This window comes from Oncorhynchus keta, chromosome 9 (assembly GCF_023373465.1).
Source record: "Oncorhynchus keta strain PuntledgeMale-10-30-2019 chromosome 9, Oket_V2, whole genome shotgun sequence".
NCBI classification, from domain to species: Eukaryota; Metazoa; Chordata; class Actinopteri; order Salmoniformes; family Salmonidae; genus Oncorhynchus; species Oncorhynchus keta.
The window spans coordinates 45,036,844-45,053,774 of NC_068429.1; the positions used below are offsets into that span (position 1 = coordinate 45,036,844).

The window sequence follows — 16,931 nt, forward strand, 5'->3', positions numbered from 1 at the left end:
TGTCCCCAACTTCATCATGGATACCCTGTAGAGCTTGAGCGCTATTACTGTAAGGAATCACCAGCTGATCACGTGTTTCATCATTTCTCTGCGATAGAGGACATTTCTATTCAGAATGAACTTGGCCACACTCAGAGAAGCACTCTGACTTCTGGTTGTTCCATTCTCCTTCCCTGCTCGTCAAGTCTCTGTCCATCCTCCACCAGTTGGATGACCCTGGTGACCCCTCAAGGTCATGCCCTCCTGGTGAAGACGGCTCCAATCTTCCAGCATAAGTCCTGGTAAGGCTGGCTGCCAAGGCTCCGGCATCTCGAATCTATCTTGGATGGCACTTTCTCTGCAGAGTAATATATAAATGGCACCATACAGCTCTTCATGATCTTCCATGCCGTCTTCCACTATTCCCGAGACATGGAGTGTGTTTCTCTTTACGTGATGCCTTCGATGGGCTGCTGCCCAAACTTCAGGGGTTAACGCATCCCAATCAGGAGCCTCCTTTGTCCTGGACATCAGTCTTGCCACTCTCTCATCACACTTCTGAAAATCTTCATCATCCATGGCTGGACATGGAAAGGCCATCAGCGTCAATGTTTGTTTTCCTTGACCTGTATGTTGATGTTGAAGTCACAGATTAAGAGTGCAGACAACCACCTATACCCTGCAGCATCTAGCTTAGCGGACCTCTTCTAGCCGATGCTGACCCTCATCCCTGATTCTCTAATGGACACGCGATATCAAGTGTGCCTAGTGTGTTCTCAATCAAATGATCCATAGCCTGTACAATAGGCTATAGGCCTAGGCTATATGAAGAGCACGTTCGGAGAAGTACAGGGCAAAGTTGTATTTCTAAGAAAATGTACTTCCTTCCCGAGTTTTTGCACTGCTGGGATGGTGTATATAAAACTAGGCTACGCTGCATTACACACTGCAATGGACAGGCTATCCCAATCGTAAGCCCTGGCCTGCCGTGCTCTTGTTGAGGTAAATCCTTCTGTGCTGCCTAATGAGGCGAGTCAAATGCTTCTTCCGAATTGATTTATTTATTTGTTTAAAAAAAAAGCTATATCTGTTCGCACAGAATATGTCCTGCGCAGTTTTAGAGGAAGAGTGTGAAGATGAGGACCCGGAGGTAAGCTTGCTATTGCTATAATTGCCCATAATTAAGCTATTTATCAGAGTTATTAACCTCACAATAAACCATATTCAAGTAATTAACATAACTTACATTACTAGGAAGCGGCAGCTGCGGAGATGGACAGTAGGCTAATTTGAAAAGGCCTAATTCTACACTATACTTCGCCTGGCATAGAACGTTTGCTCTCTACCCATTCCACTGCTCAGAAGAGATGGCTAACTACACACCTAACACATTCACTTCAAACTGAAGCTGGAATGACAGCAAACTAGCTGCATTTCCTGTTTTTCTATCGACATTTCTTTGTATATTCTGTATCCATAAAAATGATGCTTTCATGATTTCGACTGGATGACAAAAGCTGCCAGCCTATCTGTCCCGTCCCGACTTTCGACATGTTCATTACCATAGGACACATGGAGATTGAAATTCAATATTGAAACCATGTTACAAATATCAGCGTTTTTTTGAAAATCAAATGCCAATCTAAAAGCAATGGGAGATAATGTCAAGATGCTTTTTACAGTGTAGATCTAGTATATAAATTACTTGACTGAGCTGATGAGATCGTGGAATGAGCAGTCAGATAGAACAGAGTAAATAGCATTGGAGGCTGCTGAGGGGAGGACGGCTCATAATAGAGACTGGAACGTTGAGAATGGAATTGCATCAAACCATGTGTTTGATGTATTTGATACCCTTCCACCTTGTGGATTTACCTTTTTTGTCTTGGAGGATTACCTTTGTTCTTGTAGGATTCCTTTTGAGGTTATGTTTTCCTGAAGAACTTCACTTTTTACTTCATTAAATACACCGTCTCAAGTACTGCTGTGTCTGCCTCATCTTCTGGGTTCTGCCGACTATTCGTGGCTCAGTTGGTTAAGTGACTGTTTCTCACTCCGGAGACCCGGGTTCGTAACCGGGTCCTGACAGAGATAGAAGCTGTTTTTCAGTCTCTCGGTCCCAGCTTTGATGTACCTGTACTGACCTCGCCTTCTGGATGATAGCGGGGTGAACAGGCAGTGGCTCGGGTGGTTGTTGTCCTTGATGATCTTTTTTGGCCTTCCTGTGACATCGGGTGATGTAGGTGTCCTGGAGGGCAGGTAGTTTGCCCCCGGTGATGCGTTGTGCAGACCTCACTACCCTCTGGAGAGCCTTATGGTTGTGGGCAGAGCAGTTGCCAGGCGGTTACCACAGGTGCTTTTGATTGTGCAACTGTAAAAGTTTGTGAGTGCTTTTGGTGACAAGCCAAATTTCTTCAGCCTCCTGAGGTTGAAGAGGCGCTGTTGCGCCTTCTTCACCACGCTGTCTGTGTGGGTGGACCAATTAAGTTTGTCCGTGATGTGTATGCCGAGGAACATAAAACTTTCCACCTTCTCCACTGCTGCCCCATCGATGTAGATAGGGGGTGCTCCCTCTGCTGTTTCCTGAAGTCCACGATCATCTCCTTTGTTTTGTTGACGTTGAATGTGGGGTTGTTTCCCTGACACCACACTCCGAGGGCCCTCACCTCCTCCCTGTAGGCCGTCTCGTCATTGTTGGTAATCAAGCCTACCACTGTAGTGTCGTCTGCAAACTTGATGATTGTCATGGGTGAACAGGGAGTAAAGGAGAGGGCTGAGAACGCACCCTTGTGGGGTCCCAGTGTTGAGGATCAGTGGGGTGGAGATGTTGTTTCCTACCCTCACCACCAGGGGCGGCCCGTCAAAGTCCAGAACCCAGTTGCACCGGACAGGGTCGAGACCCAGGGTCTCGAGCTTAATGACGAGTTTGGAGGGTACTATGGTGTTAAATGCTGAGCTGTAGTCGATGAACAGCATTGTTACATAGGTATTCCTCTTGTCCAGATGGGTTAGGACAGTGTGTGGACCTATTGGGGCGGTAATCAATTTGGAGTGGGTCTAGGGTGTCAGGTATGTTGGAGGTGATATGATCATTGACTAGTCTCTCAAAGCACTTCATGATAACGGAAGTGAGTGCTAGTCGCTTAGCTCAGTTACCATAGCTTTCTTGGAAATGGAACAATGGTGGCCCTCTTGAAGCATGTGGGAACAGCAGACTGGGATAGGGATTGATTGAATATGTCCATAAACACACCAGCCAGCTGGCCTGCGCATGCTCTGAGGACGCGGCTAGGGATGTCGTCTGGGCCGGCAGACTTGCAAGGGTTAACACATTTAAATGTTTTACATTTATAGGAGAGTCCGCAGGTTTTGGTTGTGGGCCGTGTCGGTGGCACTGTATTGTCCTCAAAGCGAGTGAAGAAGTTGTTTTGTTTGTCTGGGAGCAAGACATCGGTTCCGCGACGGGGCTGGTTTTCTTTTTGTAGTCCGTGATTGACTGTAGACCCTGCCACATACCTCTTGTGGCTGAGCCATTGAATTGCAACTCTACTTTGTCTCTATACTGACACTTAGCTTGTTTGATTGCCTTGCGGATGGAATAGCTACACTTTTTGTATTCGGTCATGGTTCCGGTCGACCTTGCCCTGATTAAAAATGCTCTTTCAGTTTTGCTCGAATGATGCCATCAATCCACACTTTCAGGTTGGGGAAGGTTTTAATAGTCACCGATACACTTGCTAATAAACTCGCTCACCGAATCAGCGTATACATCAACATCAACAGTTCAGAGGAGACTGCATGAATCAGGCCTTTGTGGTCGAATTGCTGCTAAGAAACCACTACTAAAGGACACCAATAATAAGAAGAAACTTGCTTTGGCCAACAAACACAAGCAATGGACATTAGACCTGTTGTGAGATTAGTCCAAATGTGAGGTTTTTGGTTCCAACCACCGTGTCTTTGTGAGACGCAGAGTAGGTGAATGGATGATCAGACAAGATTCTCTGGTCTGATGAAACCAAGATTGAACTCTGGTCTGAATGCCAAGCGTCACGTCCGGAGGAAACCTGGCACCATCCCTATGGTGAAGCATGGTGGTGGCAGCATCTTGCTGTGGGGATGTTTTTCAGAGGTAGGGACTGGGAGACTAGTCAGGGACGAGGAAAAGATGAACGGAGCAAAGTACAGAAACATCCTTGATGAAAACCTGCTCCAGAGACCTCAGGACCTCAGACTGGGGTCACTTTCACCCTCCAATAGTAGAACAATCCTAAGCACACAGCCAAGACAACACAGGAGTGGCTTCGGGACAAGTCTATGAATGTCCTTGAGTGGCCCAGCCAGATCGCGGACTTGAACCCAATGTAACATCTCTTGAGAGACCTGAAAATAGCTGTGCAGCGATGCTCCCCATTCAATCTGAAAAAGTAGGAGTACTGTATCTGCAGAGAAGAATGGGAGAAACTCCCCAAATATAGGGGTGCCAAGCTTGTAGCGTACCCAAAAAGACTTGAGGCTCTAATTTCTGCCCAAGGTGCCTCAACAAAGTACTGAGTAAAGGGTCTGAATACTTATGTAAATGTGATATTTCGTTTCAAAAAATTGTTTTCATACATTTGGTAAAATTTCGAAAAACCTATTTTTGCTTTGTCATTATAGGGTAATGTGTGTAGATTGATGAGAAAGAAAAACAATTTAATACATTTTAGAATTAGGCTATAATGTAACAAAAGGTGGAAAAAGTCAAGGTGTCTGAATACTTTCTGAATTCTTATTTACAATGTTACATATAACTAACTTTAGGTTGTAGTTTCATATACCAAACCACTGTATCAGTGGCGATTTTGGCATGTAAATCTCAACAATTGCACTATAACGGTGCCAAACGGTGCCCACAAACTGTTATGGCCTACATAAAGCTGTCCCGACAGATGAGCTTAGCTTTCAGCACCATGGAGTGAATCCTTACCACACCTGGCTATCAGTAGAGCCTCGTCTGGCAGCGAAACAGTTCATTCAGCCCCATTGACTGACTTTTTAAAACCTTAGCTGATACGGCTGACTTTCTTAAACAAATGTGGTGCCTACTCACTCCTTGTGGATTTGTGTAAGTTGATAAGAACCCCACTGTCCTTCAACAATAAAGAACACAAACATGAGTTTTGACTTTTGAACCATACACAAACATGATTACATTTTCTGTTCAGAAAATTCATAATGTTTGTTCTCATATCATTATCTATAAGCAAGTGCAAGCAAACGAGCTGCAACCAGGTAGGCCTATTCCTAGCACTTTCAAAATGGATACAGACAGAAATTCAGATCGACTCTTTTTTACATTTTCTCTGAAGGGGCATTTAAAAATGTGGAGCTGAAGTTGTAAACCGTGATTGACCACACACTCCAGTACAGTAGGTGGCGGCTTGCACCTTTAACGTTTGTTTGAGGACTGCCATTACATAATAATAGAAGAAGTCGTGTGTCTCTCTCTCTCTCCCCCGACTGTATTACAGACTACAGTGGCTTGAAATTACACTTTGCTTGGTTTAGTCACGGTCCAGCCATGAGTAACATACTACATATGTCAACGCGTGCGTGCTAATTTATAAACTATAGAGTGAAAACTTTGTGCAAGATAAAGTTTTCTAGAAATCGATTTGGATTGCTGTCAAATGTCAAACTAGCGTTCTACACGGAGTTATCTCGCACCCAGAATGAATCGGAACAACAACCAGACACGAAGGAGACGAAATTAATGGGGAAGCACGCGGACTGCAACGTTAATGTTTTTGACTTCTGCAACAGTCATAACTGTCATTCGGAAAATTGTACTTCCCGGTAGCTACAACATTCAGAACGGACAACGTCCAGGTAAATTACTTTATGCTGTCAATCATTTAGAAGACCAGTTTAGCCATATTGCTGTTTTCCGTGTTATAACCGATACGCTATAAAGGCCCGGGGAAGTTGTGTAGTAATTCATAATTCAAAACCAGAGACGAACTTCAAAATAGATCAAATTGTTAGATGCAGATTACCTAAATATATTTGCACGCTCCTGCCTCTCTCCCTCGCTCTGTCTCTGCCTGCAAGTCTTCTGCGTGTAGAATATGCTGGCACAGTTGTCTTCGGGACAGTCTTTTATTTGTATTCGTATTTAACCAAGATTGCTAAGAACAAGTTCTTATTTACAATGACGGTTTTCAGGGGAACAGTGTAACTGCTTTGTTCAGGGACAGAACGACCCCTCGGTTACTAGTCCAACGCTCTAACCACTAGGCTACCTGCCGCACCGTTTTACTGGCAGGTTGTCTTTTTCTTGCCTCATGAAATTACAGTAGGCTACCGGGAGCCTGTACGTTTTTCAGATGGAAATGAATGTTCCCCCTGCTACGGAATGTTTGTTTGTCTGTTAGGGTAGGCTACACTATGTTTAAAAATAAATCGGACTCGAAACCTCCGGTGATATGAACGGACATCTTACTTGTCTGTAAAGCATTGCCGTTTCTGAAACGGGACTAAAATCCATCACAAGGCTATCAGAACTGTAAATCAAATAATGTCGAGCTGCTGCGGGCAGGCTGCTTGTCTGCTGCCTGCGCGCAGACCACTCTCTCCTAAAACATTACTTTAAAGTTAGTTAAATACCGTGATTTCCCAAGACATTTAGTAGAAATTAAACACATCTAGCTACCATATCATAAACAACGGCATAAAAAACAACACAGCAGCACATAAATCAGCTACGTTTATTATATACTTTAAAAAAAATGCTGAGTATAATTCTACGGTATGAAATGGTACAGACCTAATGCACTTTTATTTCCTGAGAATTGATCAGCTGCATTCTCTCTGTAGAGGGTTGCGGTAGATATAACTTAACTGCCCGGTCCTAGCGGTTATACATATAAGGCCAATATTTGGCATTGTAAATTGACATGGAATTGTATGAATTTTCTTAGAATTTGAACTGAAAACCGTAAAAAAAAATGGTAGCTTAAACATTAAGCAAATTGTCAGTTTGTCTCATCCCTAGTACCCACTGTGCCACCATCAGGACACATTCTATACATTGGCCTAAAATAAGCTACCTCTGTACAGTTTACAACGCTTGCCAAATATCAGAACTCAAAATCAATATAATATGCTTTTGATGTATTTTGGACCATTTGAAGTTGACTACTTTATAAACAAACGTCTTCTCCAGAACCGCTGGACCGATGTTGTGCATTCAGATGATATATACACATCTTAAAACCCAATATTTTCCAAGACTAGCTGAAACAATATGGCCAATGAGTTTGCAATAATGGTTTTTTCCTGTCCCAACAGCGCCACAATGTGGTCAAACACAACCATACGTTTACAGGTTAGCGAGACTCATCCTTGAGCATGTGTGCCAAATTTCATAACTCTGAGTCAAACCGACCAAGAGAGATACAAATGTGGCAGTTGTAACGCCACTGTGTGGTCTATGAAGTGTATACTCTTAACATAGTCTATTAGCTAGAAAGGTAAAGGTACACTGTATTTTGGTACCGTAAAGGAAAGTTTGCTGTTGTAAATCAAACTTTTCCAATGCTTCGTTCCTCTTTTCTTTTTTAGATTCTCCATGACTGTGTAGCTTTTATTTGATTGTTATTTCTCAAAGATTGTATTATTTTTTAATAATGTATGTAGTTTTCTATCTGGTTTTGTTCATTTAAGGTTACACCGAAACTGTTTTTCCATCCCAAAAATTACCGCTTCGACTGACTAAGAATTTTCTATACAGGAAAATCCCAGTAATAGCTCTAATTTCCTCCAGATTAAAAGGATAGTTTGAGTCATTGTGCTAACGCTAGTTAGCATTGGCTTGTGAAATTACCTCTAACTGCCTACCTACTGAACACAGAGAAATAAAAATGGTATCTGCAATGGTATTGTTTTCCATCAAATTATATTCATAAAAAAAAAATTCACCCAAAATTTCCCCCAAAACGTATTTTAAAAAGTGTGGCCCCCTGCAGTACCCCGGGACACCAGTTTTAAAACACCTACCCTAGTTCATTCAATAATGAACCTAGTCTGATTTAATCAAGCTGTAATACACAAATAATTGGTAGATACAGCCTGAGACGTGTGTGCAAAATCATGTTCCTTACAAGCCAGAATGTTGAATAAAATTCAATTTAAACTTACTCTACCGGTTCTCTGTGCTCAAAATTTGTCCCAAACATTTTTACAGAGCCGATAGGTACCAAGGTAAAGTTAGTTTCATATTGGACGTGGATTGTTCTCCTCATCCTCCATTGATTCAGAATATAACATTTTCATTGTCATGGCATGCTTGGTTCAATAGATAATGACGTGAAAAAATATCCAATATAAAACTAACCGGCTCTCTTAAAAAGTTGGGTAAACAATCTTTAGTACCGTTACATCCCTACTATTCAGTAGCCTATATCCCCTGTATAGCCCCCATCTCCCCTAATCTGCATAGCATGTGCTCCTAAATTCGCCGCTATACTCAGAGAATGGTCAAACAATAATACTGCGTGACCCTGGTTCTTTTTCTGTGTTTGTTCCGGACTGCGTTCTCCCCTGCAGCGAACCGCACCACCTTGTTTGAGCTAACCAAGGTGTGTTGTTCAGTGCTCTCCCAAGTGTGGATTGTGTTCACACCATTCCAAATGAACCACACTAAGGGGGTAAACACACCAGAGTTTGGAAAAAACGCTCCAAAATAATTTGGTGTGAAAGCCCCCTAAGGGTGTTTTCACATAAAGTCCTCTTTAAAATTAATTCTGTGTTAAAAATAAGCTAAATAACTATTCTCTTTGTATTCACAATGCCCTAAAAAAGGGAACTGGACCACAGACTTCAAGCGAATCGAACTCACGAGACGGTCTCAGTTCAGTTCGCTTTGGGGGCGGGGGGTGAGTTCTGAGTTCCTTTGGAATGTTCACACTGCACAAAAATGTAAGCGAACTGCACTTGAGTTCACGAAAATGTAATGTTGGGTAAGCAGCATGCTCACAGTAGCTTTACGCAAGCTTTGCGACTTAGACATCCTGCTCATGAATATCACTGTCCATTGGTAGAGCTGTTGTAGAACTCTAGTGTGAATATGCCGCATGCTAGCTGCATGATGTCCCTTTTGACATGGTCAGTTCAGAGGTCAGGAGTGTTTTTAGGAGTTGCAGACCCAGTAGAGTAGATGGAGCAAGCCTTGTGACATTAAGGCAGAGTAGACCGTACAGGACAGCCTACAGGATACAGTCTGGCTGCAGTGATAGTGGTTCTCCCCCAAAGCCCTGATAAGCCGGCATGGACAAACCAGGGTTATGTACGTAGTTCTGTGTGTGTGTGGTTGCGCCAGTGAGGGTGTGTTTGTGTGATCTAGAGTTAGAGCGGTGGCTGAGCAGGGTTTAGGGGATTGTTCGGGAGTGCTCCAGCCCTGCGTGTTTTTAGAGTTTCACCAAAACAGAGACAGCTGAAAGAATACTGAGCTAGGCTAATTGATATCAGCATGGAATGAGTCTGGCTGTGTCCCAAATGGCACCCTATCAACAAGCTCTGTCTCATTGCAGAATGAAATATTTATCCACTTTTCTACAAACCACAGTATGTATGCGAGTGGATTTGAGCTGTCGGCAATCTTGCTCATGGAGCAGTGCTTATGCACCACTCCAGTGCTCCACATCCCTTCCAACCACTCTGCGCTCACGGGGGGGACGACGACGACATGAGCTCCAAATTTGCTCCATTCATTAAAATCACAATTTAACCAACATCTATTTTTTTTTTTGACAACCGGGACCTACCATTTGGTTTTGAAGTATTGAAACCAAACCATATGATTGGAATGAAAAGTATTTTAATCAACATGAGAACGTGAATGTAAGAGGTGCTTATTTCAAGTAGGCTACATGTCATATTAAACAGTATATACGGTGCATTGACATTTTCCACATTTTGTTACGTTACAGCCTTATTCTAAAATCTATTCAATTCTTTTCCCCCCGCAATCTACACGCAGTACCCCATAATGACAAAGCAAAATGTAGCTAATTTATTACAATATAAAAACAAAAATAGTATTCAGACTAGAGGTCGGTCGATTTAATCGGAATGGCCGATTTCAAGTTTTCTTAACAATCGATAATCGGCATTTTTGGACACCAATCATGGCCAATTACATTGCACTCCACGTGGAGACTGCGTGGCAGGCTGACTACCTGTTATGTGAGTGCAGCAAGGAGCCAAGGTATGGTGCTAGCAAGCATTAAATGTTTTTTATAAAGATACGATCTTAACATAATCACTAGTTGACTACACATGACTAATTTATCTAGCTTGTCCTGCATTGCATATAATCGTTGCGGTGCCTGTTAATTTATCTTTGAATCATAGCCTACTTCGCCAAACGGGTGATTTAACGAGCGCATTCGCGAAAAAATCCCTGTCGTTGCACCAATGTGTACCTAACCATAAACATCAACGCCTTTTCTTAAAATCAATACACAAGTATATATTTTTAAACGTGCATATTTAGTTAATATTGCCTGCTAACATGAATTTCTTTTAACTAGGGAAATTGTGTCACTTCTCTTGCGCTCTGTGCAACAGAGTCAGGGTATATGCAGCAGTTTGGGCCGCCTGGCTCGTTGTGAACTGTGTGAAGACTATTTGTTCCTTACAAAGACAGCCAACTTCGCCAAACGGGGAATGATTTAACAAAATCAATTGTGAAAAAAATCACAATCTTTGCACGAATGCACCTAACCATAAACATCAATGCCTTTCTTAAAATCAATACACAGAAGTATATATTTTTAAACCTGCATATTTAGTTAAAAAACAACCAGGTTTGCAGGCAATATTAAACTAGGGAAATTGTCACTTCTCTTGCGCTCTATGCAACAGAGTCCGGGTATATGCAACAGTTTGGGCCGCCTGGCTCTTTGCGAACTAATTTGCCAGAATTATATGTTATTATGACATAATATTGAAGGTTGTGCAATGTAACAGGAATACTTAGACTTATGGATGCCACCCATTAGATAAAATACGGAACGGTTCCGTACTTCACTGAAATAATAAACGTTTTGTTTTCGAAATGATAGTTTCCGGATTTGACCATATTAATGACCTAAGGCTCGTATTTCTGTGTGTTATTATGTTATAATTAAGTCTATAATTTGATAGAGCAGTCTGAATGAGCGGTGGTAGGCAGCAGCAGGCTCATAAGCATTCATTCAAACAGCACTTTCGTGTGTTTGCCAGCAGCTCTTCGCTGTGCTTCAAGCATTGAGCTGTTTATGACTTTAAGCCTATCAACTCCCGAGATTAGACTGGTGTAACCGATGTGAAATGGCTAGCTAGTTAACAGGGTGCGCGCTAATAGTGTTTCAATTGGAGACATCACTCGCTCTGAGACCTTGAAGTAGTTGTTCCCCTTGCTCTGCAAGGGCTGCGGCTTTTGTGGAGCGATGGGTAACGATGCTTCGAGGGTGGCTGTTGTCGATGTATTCCTGGTTCAAGCCCAGGTAGGGGCGAGGAGATGGAAAGAAGCTATACTGTTACACTGGCAATACTAAAGTGCCTATAAGAACATCCAATAGTCGAAGGTATAGGAAATACAAATGGTATAGAGAGAAATAGTCCTATATTTCCTATAATAACTACAACCTAAAACTTCTTAACTGGGAATATTGAAGAACTGGGAATATTGAACCACCAGCTTTCATATGTTCTGAGCAAGGAACTTAAACGTAAGCTTTTTTACATGGCACATATTGCACTTTTACTTTCTTCTCTAACACTTTGTTTTTGCATTATTGCAACTAAATTGAACATGTATCATTGTTTATTTGAGGCTAAATTGATTTTATTGATGCATTATATTCAGTTAAAGTAAGTGTTCATTCAGTATTGTTGTAATTGTCATTATTATAAATAAATAAACTGTCCGGTTAATCGGTAGTGGCTTTTTTTGGGGGGTTCTCCAATAATCGGTATCGGCGTTGAAAACAATCATAATCGGTTGACCTCTAATTCAGACCCTTTATAATGGGACTTGAAATTGAGCTCAGGTGAATCCTTTCCATTTATCATCCTTGAAATGTTTCTTCAATTTCATTGGAGTCAACCTGTGGTAAATTCAATTGATTGGACATTATTTGGGAAGGTGCACACACCTGTCTATATAAGGTCCCACAGTGCATGTCAGAGAAAAAACCAAGCCATGTGGTTGACAGAATTGTCCCTTGCGCTCCGAGACAGGATTGTGTCGAGGCACAGATCTGGGGAAGGGTACCAAAATAATTCTGCAGCATTGAAGGTCCCAAGAACACTGTGTCCTCCATTATTCTTAAATGTAAGAAACTTTGAACCACCAAGACTCTAACTAGAGCTGGACACCCGGCCAAACCGAGCAATTCGGGGGAGACGGGCCTTGGTCAGGGAGTTGACAAAGAACCCGATGGTCACGCTGAAAGAGCTCCAGAGTTCCTCTGTGGAGATGGGAGACCCTTCCAGAAGGACAACCATCTATACAGCTCTCTACCAATCAGGCCTTTATGGTAGTGAGACCAGACGGAAGCCACTCTTCAGTAAAACACAGCCCGCTTGGAGTTTGCCCAATGGCACCGAAAGGACTCTGACCATGAGAACCAAGATTCTCTGGTCTGATGAAACCAAGATTGAATTATTTGGCCAGAATGCCAAGTGTCACATCTGGAGGAAACCAGGCACCATCCCTACGGTGATGTATGGTGGTGGTGGTAGCATCATGCTGTGGGGATGTTTTTCAGTGGCAGGGATGGGTGACTAGTCACATGAATGGAGCCAAGTATAGAGATCCTTGATGAAAACCTGCACAGGACCTCAGACTGGGGCCAAGGTTCACCTTCCAACAGGATAATGACCCTAAGCACACAACCAAGACATCGCAGGAATGGCTTCGGGACAAGTCTCTGAATGTCCTTGAGTGGCCCAGCCAGAGGCAGAGCTCCCCATCCAACCTGACAGAGCTTTGGAGAATCTGCAGAGAAGAATGGGAGAAACTCCCCAAATACAGGTGTGCCAAGCTTGTAGCGTAATACCAAGAAGACTCAAGGCTGTAATTGCTGCCAAAGATTCTTCAACAAAGTACTGAGTACTGACATCAAAAAAATGAAATAACATGCATGGAATCATCTACTAACCAAATAATTTATTAAACAAATAAAAATATATTTTAGGTTTCTTCAAAGTAGCCATCCGTTTCCTTGATGACAGCTTTGTACACTCTTGGCATTCTCTCAACCAGCTTCGTCTGCAATGCTTTTCCAACAGTCTTGAAGGATTTTCCACATGCTGAGCACTTGTTGGCTGCTTTTCCTTCACTCTGCGGTCCAACTCATCCCAAACCATCTCAATTGGGTTGAGGTCGGGTGATTGTGGAGGCCAGGTCATCTGATGCAGCACTCCATCACTTCTTACACACTCTGGAGGTGCTTTGGGTCATTGTCCTGTTGAAAAACAATTGGTAGTCTGTCATGGAAATTCAGTACTGAGAGAGACTTGGTCAGTTCTTCAAAAAATCATTATTTAATATCGATGAATATTTAATATTATGAATTATTGCAGTGATGAGACCGTCAGCCCAACATTCTTGTTCTGAATGTTAGGCTGAGAGCCTTTACAGACGATGCACAGTTTTTATATTGCGCATACCAAGATTGCTTAGTCAGTCATTTCTAACCTTCCCAAAAGCCACCTTGGTTTTCTACGTAGGATGGTGTTTGACTTAGTTACCCAGATGCCAGGAATATGAGACAATGAAGCATTGTTCTACTCCTCTGTAACCCAGTTACAATCACCCTACATTCTGTCACTGGAATGCCATCTGTAGGTTTTATCACCAGGTCAATCAATTGCCAGCTCCAGCTATCTCTAGTAAAACCCATGTCCACGACACCCAGACTAGCTGCAGGAAGCTAGAGTGGACACCATAAAACTCAGCATTAGCAGGACCGAACTATCTTACTCTTTGTTAAGTAAATAATTGTTACATATCCAACAAATAAGGTGAATACATAATTTTCCCCTCAAGTCCCACTATGCCTTGAATTCTAAATAAATCAGTGTCACCAGCAAAACACCACCACCTCCATGCTTCACGGTGGGAACCACACATGCGGAGTAAATCCGTTCACTTACTGTGCGTCTCACAAAGACACGGAGGGTGGAACCAAAAATCTCAAATTTGGACTCATCAGCCCAAAGGTCAGATTTCCACCGATCTAATGTCCAATGCTTGTGTTTCTTGGCCCAAACAAGTCTCTAATTTATTATTAATGTCCTTTAGTAGTGGTTTCTTTGCAACAAATCGACCATGAATGCCTGATTCACGCAGTCTCCTCTGAACAGTTGATTTTACAATGTTTGTTACTTGAACTCTGAATTTATTTGAGCTGCAATTTCTAAGGCTGGTAATTCTAATGAACTTATCCTCTGCAGCAGAGGTAACTCTGAGTCTTCTTTTCCTGTAGCGGTCCTCGTGAGAGCCAGTTTCATCATAATGCTTGATGATTTTTGCGATTGCACTTGAAGAAACTTTCAAAGTTCTTGAAATGTTCCATATTGATTAACCTTCATGTCTTACAGCAATGATAGACTGTCATTTCTCTTTGAATATTTGAGCTGTTCTTGCCATAATATGGACTTGGTCTTTTACCAAATAGGGCTATCTTCTGTATACCACCCCTACCTTGTCACAACACAACTGATTGATTGGTTAAAATGCATTAAGAAGGAGGGAAACTCCACAAATTAAATTTTAACAAGGGACGCCTGTTAATTGAAATGCATTCCAGATGACAACCTCATGAAGCTGGTTGAGAGTGCCAAGAGGGTGCAAAGCTGTCAAGGCAAAGGGTGGCTGGCTACTTTGCAGAATCTAAAATATATATTTTAACTTCTTTTTTGTTTACTACATGATTCTGTATGTGTTATTTCATTGTTTTGATGTCTTCATTATTATTCTATATCTATTATTTATATGTAGAAAATAGTAAAAATAAAGAAAAACCCTTGAAAGTGTTGATGTGTCCTAACCATTGACTGGTACTGTATGTAAATGTGATATTTCATAAAACAAAAACAAATTGTAAACCTGTTTTTGCTTCATCATTATGGGGTATTGAGTGTAGATTGAGGGGGGACATTTGAATACATTTTAGATTAAGGCTGTAATGTCACAATTTTGAAAAAGTCAAAGGGGTCTGAATTTTCCGAATGCACTGTAAACATTCTAAATGTTTCCGTAGCTAGACAGGGAGCCTAAGAAGGAACCAAAATGAATTATTTAGGCAGTATTATTTCAAGTCTATAGTGTACAAAGAAATACATTGTGAAGCGTTTGCGGGTGTGACGGACGAGGTTGGTAAGGAGTCGGGACATTAGGCACTCAGCTTTTTAAAGTTTTTTGGTTGAATTTTTACCCCCCTTTTTTCTCTCCAATTTCGTGGTATTCAATTGTTTAGTAGCTACCATCTTGTCTCATTGCTACAACTCCCGTACGGGCTCGGGAGAGACGAAGGTCGAAAGTCATGCGTCCTCCGATACACAACCCAACCAAGCTGCACTGCTTCTTAACACAGCGCCATCCAATCCGGAAGCCAGCCGCACCAACGTGTCGGCGGAAACACCGTGCACCTGGTGACCTTGGTTAGCGCGCACTGCCTAGGTAAATAAATAAAGGTTAAGAACAAATTCTTATTGACATTGACGGCCTACCAAAAGGCCTCCTGCGGGGACTGGCTGGGATTAAAAATATTGAACTAAACACGCAACACTACATAAAGAGAGACCTAAGACGACAACCTATTAAGTCGGCAACACATGACTACAACATAACATGGTGGCACCACATAGTAGAAACATTATTGGGCACAGACAACAGCACAAAGGGAAGGAAGGTAGAGACAACCATACGTCACGCAATGCAGCCACAACTGCCAGTAAGAGTGTCCATTATTGAGACTTTGAATGAAGAGATTGAGAACTGTCCAGTTTGAGTGTTTCTTGCAGCTCGTTCCAGTCGCTAGCTGCAGCAAACTGGAAACGACCCAAAGATGTGAGTGCTTTGGGGACCTTTAACAGCATGTGACTGGCAGAACGGGTGTTGTATGGGGAGGATGAGGGCTGCAAGTAGATAACTCAGATGGGGGAAGTGAGTCCTAAGAGGGTTCTATAGGTAGGCTTAGGTTTTTAGGCAAAAATAACCCCACTTTAAAAGTGAAAGCTCCTTGAAAGTTGGAATATGCCAGGTCTATTTGGCCAAAGTCAATTATGGCCTATTGTATAGATAATTTAACAAAAATTAAATGAATGCTACAATAACACTTAATTAGCTACCCGCCTCGTTCCTTTCTTTTAGCTTGTAAGTATCCTACACCGTCATGCTTTGGGGATATGTGTCTTTTCAGATTCCAAAATGATTCTTTAGTTGTGGACACTACATCCACGCATTCCCTCTATTGCTCTTGCTCTTGGTCAAATCAAGTAACCTTGAATTTGCAGTTTGTTTCTTTATTAAAATATTTAGCGAACTCCATGGCAGTAGCTATAAAGCAAGGGGCAGCACACAAGTAGACTACAAATTCATGCTGGGCCGGGTACTCCCTGAGCTCGTGAAGTGAGCGCTACTGCAGCGCTATTGGAGTGGGCGAGAAGGCCAAAGCTCCAGCCTTTGCGAATCTCGCTTCACACTCCAGTCAAATTGGGCACGCTCCGCTCCAGCTCCGCTCACATACTCCGCTCCAAACATCAAATTTCAAAGTGTTTTTGATACGCTGGGTTGCTCCTGCTTCTCTGTATCGTTCCATTTCTCCAAATTTCGGCGTTTAGTTCAAGCCCTCATTCCGAATTGTTAAAGGTGCTAGACAGGGGATGCTTTTTTTTATTTTTGTGATTTCAATAAA

At 42.3% G+C, this 16,931-nt stretch overlaps 1 protein-coding gene across 2 annotated transcripts in view; it reads left to right on the forward strand.

Annotated features, from left to right (window-relative positions):
• Positions 1-5,473: 5,473 nt before the first annotated feature.
• Positions 5,474-16,931, forward strand: part of LOC118387924 (tyrosine-protein kinase JAK2-like) — a 74,386-nt gene continuing 62,928 nt past the window's right edge. For both annotated transcript variants that reach the window (XM_035776754.2, XM_035776755.2), the window contains exon 1: positions 5,474-5,850. The gene's annotated coding sequence lies outside the window, so the exon portion shown is untranslated. The remainder of the gene's footprint in view (positions 5,851-16,931) is intronic.